Source organism: Nicotiana tomentosiformis, chromosome 12 (assembly GCF_000390325.3).
Source record: "Nicotiana tomentosiformis chromosome 12, ASM39032v3, whole genome shotgun sequence".
Lineage (NCBI taxonomy): Eukaryota > Viridiplantae > Streptophyta > Magnoliopsida > Solanales > Solanaceae > Nicotiana > Nicotiana tomentosiformis.
The window spans coordinates 115,825,588-115,830,620 of NC_090823.1; the positions used below are offsets into that span (position 1 = coordinate 115,825,588).

General features: G+C 37.1%; 1 non-coding gene across 1 annotated transcript; it reads left to right on the plus strand.

Annotated features, from left to right (window-relative positions):
* The first annotated feature begins 3,543 nt into the window (after positions 1–3,543).
* TRNAA-UGC (transfer RNA alanine (anticodon UGC)) lies at positions 3,544–3,616 on the plus strand. Its single transcript has one exon. It is a non-coding gene; the product is annotated as a tRNA-Ala (tRNA).
* The last annotated feature ends 1,417 nt before the right edge of the window (positions 3,617–5,033 follow it).

Sequence of the window (5,033 nt, forward strand, 5' to 3'; positions counted from 1 at the left end):
ACCGGAATGGTTTCAGAGTGAATTGAGACATTTAGTCTCTTAAGTAGAAACTATGTTGGAAAAGTCAACCGGATGTTGACCTATGTATAAACGATCTCGGATTTGAATTATGATGGTTTTGTTAGCTCCGTTAGGTGATTTTGGACTTAGGAGTGCGTCCGGAACATGATTTGGAGGTCCGTGGTAGAATTAGGCTTGAATTGGCGAAATTGGAAATTTGGCGATTTCGGTCGGCAGTGAAAAATTTTATATCAGGGTCGGAATGGAATTTCGGAAGTTGGAGTAAGTTTGTAGTGTTATTTGTGACGTGTGTGCAAAATTTGAGGTTATTCGGGCGTGGTTTGGTTGGTTTCGGCATCGGTTGCCGAATTTAGAAATTTAGAAGTTCTTAGACTTGAATCTGAGGGTAATTTGATGATTTGATGTCGTTTTGAGTGATTCTAAGGTTCGACTAAGTTGGTATGTTGATATATGACTTGTTGGTATTTTTAGTTGAGGTCCCGAGGGCCTCGAGGTGATTCCGGGTGGTTAACGGTTGTGTCAAAGTTGGAATGCAGCTGAAGGTGCTGCTTCTGCTATTTTCGCACCTGCGGAAGGGGGAGTGGCATGTGCGAGGTCGCAGGCGCGGAGGGAAGGTGCGCAGATGCGAAGAAAAGGGGGTTGGTCAGTTTCCGCAGAATTGGAGTATGAGCGTGCAGGTGCGCTTTCGCAGGCGCGAGAATTTGCTGCGCAGATGCGGAAAAATGTGAGGCCAAGGCTGGAGCGCAGGCGCGAAGGATTTGGCCGCACCTGCGAACCCGCATGTGTGAGGCCTAGAGTGCAGGTGCGGAAGCTAGGGAATTAAGTGGAGTTCGCGGATGCGGTGTCTTGACCGCAGGTACGGCCCCGCAGGTGCCGAAAAAGAGCCCGTAGGTGCGAAAACTTGGGCAGAAACCATAAATAGAATACTTCGCGAATTTGGTTCATTTCCAACATTTTCAAGTCGGTTTGTGGAGCTTTTGGAGTGATTTTTGAAGGGTGATTCAAGGGATATCAGTGAGGTAAGTTGCTTGAGCCCTAATACTCGTATATATGGTGATTTCTCATTGTTTAATCATGTAATTAGTGAAAATGATGGGTAGGGGCTTGGGATTTTTGGAGAAGTAATTTAAGGATTTGAAGGACCAAACGATATTGGATTGTGATGAATTTGGTATGGTTAGACTCGTGAGTGAATGGGTTTTCTAGTTTTGTAAATTTTGTCGGATTTTGAGACGTGGACCCAGGGGCCGAGTTTGAGCCAATTTCTGGTTTTGGTCTAATTTTGTTAATTTTCTTGTGGAATTCATTCCATTAGCATATATTGATGGTATTGTTCTGATTGTGAATAGATTTGGAGCATTTGGAGGCCGAGTCCAGAGGCAAGAGCATTGCGGGGTAGAGATTTGACCTGTTTGAGGTAAGTAACGATTGTAAGTCTAGTCTTGAGGGTATGAAACCCCGAATTTCGTATCATTCTACTATTTTGAAGTGACGCAAATGCTAGTTGACGGGCGTGTGGGCGTACACTGTTGGAGATTATGACGTGGTCCGTCCCGTAGCAACCTACTGAGTGCGAGTGTCGAGTGCTGATACATAAATTCAACAGGAAAAAAAGTGTTAGATTATTGCTTTTACCATTTGATAAGTGAAGAGGGCCTTATTATTTCAGTTCTCGTGTTATAGTTGATTTTGAACATTGAATTTGTAGTTCATGCAAAAAGCCAGAGGAGGTAAAAATTTATCCGTACCTGGTGTTGGTGGGGACTTAAATTCGAGGCATGGCAAGAGAAAAAAAAAAGAAATGGAGGAGAATGTACCATAGAACCTCAGGAATGTGCTCTTCTATTTATTTTCTATTTTTTTGGTTTGCTTTTTCTCTCATTCCTTCTTCTTTGGCAGTGGTGCCAATTCAGATCAGAAAGTAGATATTCCAGAGCTTAAAAGTGAGCCACAAGCTTTATAAATATCATTGAAGACATAATTATATTAAGTAAATAAAAATATGATCTCTCTACTGTTTAAATTTTTAAATGAGATGATTCTACATCTCAAACAGATAAAATTAACTCTTTGCACGTCGGAACATCCAACTTAGTTTAAGTGTGAAAGAATGTGCTCATGAGATTTTGCACTTCAAATGCATTATTCCCCAAGACCTGTACACATAGCATATGCGTTAACATATACCAATTAAAGAATACAGCATTTTCCTCTTTGCTATAAAAGGATTTCAAGTATTAGAAATATTCATCAGAGCAAAGGGTTAAGAGAGACTTCAAACTTCAAAGTGTGTGTGGACGCATTACTGGGCTAATCTTCTTTGGCAAACAGCTTCACTTCACTATTTTGTGCAAGTTTATTTGCTCATTGCCAAAGAAGATTTGCCCCGTAATTCAGCCATACAATATTATAACGAGGACTCACTTCAGCATTTACAATTGTTGGAAAATACTATTGGGTCATGTACAACCATAAGGGGTGCTAGTTAGCACGTTAGTTCTATTACTTCATTATTTAATCATCTAACCAAAAACCCTATTGCTAGCCTAAAATGCATATTTTTAGGCTGCAAACAACAAGAATTTATCCGATTAGTGAGGATTCATGGTGAACGATGACTCAAGTCGTGGTTGCAAGAAACTCCGCGAGAAAAAACTAGTACGTCTCCTAAACCAGTATTTACGTTCAAATACTACAGGAATAGAGGTTGTACTTTTAATTTATTTTTTTTTGGTAATATATGTATCTATCAGAAACTAAGCATTTTGAGAAATGAGATAATGATGTCTAACTTAGAAACCAGATTAAAGTCTTATAGTATAATCAAGAGGTCACAAACTTATGATATTTTCAAGTTAATTTGAGTTTAATTACTTTGACATAATATTAGTTTTTCGTTGTTGATGTTGTCTTCATACTACTAATAAGTCATATAAAGCAATGTATGGTTTCGTTTAGTTCGTGAAGAGGATAAACAAGACGACTATATATGTAATAGAACTAGAAGTATATATTAGTAAGAAAAAGTATGAATGAGATTGTAATGCATGTATGAAATATTCAGTTTTAGAAATATTAAAATTGAAATAACGTTATGCGATAAAACTTTATACGTGTTTCATCTTATATTTGTTCTTATCAATGTAATTATGTAAAAAAAATTATAATGATCAACTAAAAGTATATATACCACCGTGCACAAGAATAACACTAGGTATCTCGTTATGACTTAATATGTTTATTTTTATTAATAGAAATTTCTAGAGGAATATGAACAAAAAAAGTGAAAGAGATAACCGAGGGTCTTTCCAACAGTATACAAAATCATGATTTTTTTTTTAAAAAAAAAGGCATGGAAATCAGATAATTCGCAAATAACAGTGTGAAAGTATTTTTCTAAATAATTACAAGTGATAAAGCATTGAATGCAATATATTTTTTAATGAAAATTGAACTATATTAATACACACATGAGAGCTGGCACTCTTTATCATTCATACTGTGAGAGATTAATAGAGAGAAGGGGATGTAGCTCAAATGGTAGAGCGCTCGCTTTGCATGCGAGAGGCACGGGGTTCGATCCCCCGCATCTCCACTAAATAAGGCCAGATGCAATTCCTGAATTTAATTCTTTTTTATTATTCTTTTTTTTATAAAAAAATAAATAAATTCCGGACTTGTTACTGGTTTTCACGACCAACCGAAGAGAACAGATTGCTTTGCAATATTTTCTTTCAACTTTGACGGATCATTTTCCTAAAGTGCTTACTATTATTATTTTCCTTACTAAATCACTTTAGTAATGCAGCACTATATATCACATACGACTTACTTGACCAGTTGGATGAATATGATCCTTCTAAATTCAATGCATGTTTGGGGGCATCAAATGAAGATGGACGGTGAGTGTGACACATGACTAAAGGTTTCACCAGTTGGATGAATATGATCCTTCCCCTATTAATTACAAGTGTCGGATTTGAATGCTGGAAAAAAAATCATGGTAGAGTCATCCCATTTTAACGTGTCTTACATGACGCGAATCGAATTAGTTGGAACCTTAATGCACCTACCTAACATCAGGTGGGGAAAAATTATTTAGTTTCACAACAAAAATTACCGACATATATGTGTGTGTGTTTGTGTGTGTGTGTTTGTGTGTGTGTGCGCCACGACCCGGAATTCTCATTCTCGGAACCGTGATGACGCCTAACATTTCACTTGTTGGGCAAGCCAACGTTAGAATAGTTTTTAGCCATTTTTAACAAAATAAATTAGCTGATACCAATTAAACTGAATAAACCGAAATAGAACTGAAATAAAGTGAGAAAATCATAATAACCACAATATCTAGATACAATCCAAGAACTGGTGTCACAAGTGCACGAGCGACTAGAATAATACAGATAATGATCTGAATGATAGTAAAACTATCTGAAATACAATAAACATCTAGGATAAGGTAGATGGGGACTTCAGGGCTGCGAACTCCGAGCAGTTGTACCTCAAGTCTCCAATCCGGCAATCAATCCGAGCAATCTACTAGCAACTACAATAATGTACTAGTCATATTCTCTCGAATTATAATAGCTTGCACTTTTTCACCGCTCACTATGATCACGTCAAAGCTTCGTTATCTCTAATCCCGCTTTTAAACCCACCGTATTGATCTCTCATATACCTTGGGAGTGATGTTGTTCGACAACAACCTAAATATATACTCTTTCTCAAGCAATACATAATAAATAGGAATAGTCAATTGATGGTCATTCAATCAACAGCAATAAACACGTAATTGAACAAGTAAGAATATTCAAAGGCAAAATTATATTAAAATAATGTAACAAGAATTCATCCTCAAAAAGGTTCCATCAAACCGTAGATTAGAGACTTTAGCCACTCATAATTGTATAAATAATCACAGTCATATTCAAAAGTATTAAACTACAAATTAACGAAGAACGAAGAGAAAAACTCTTGTGATCCGCGCTCCAGAGTGTTGTGTAGCCTTT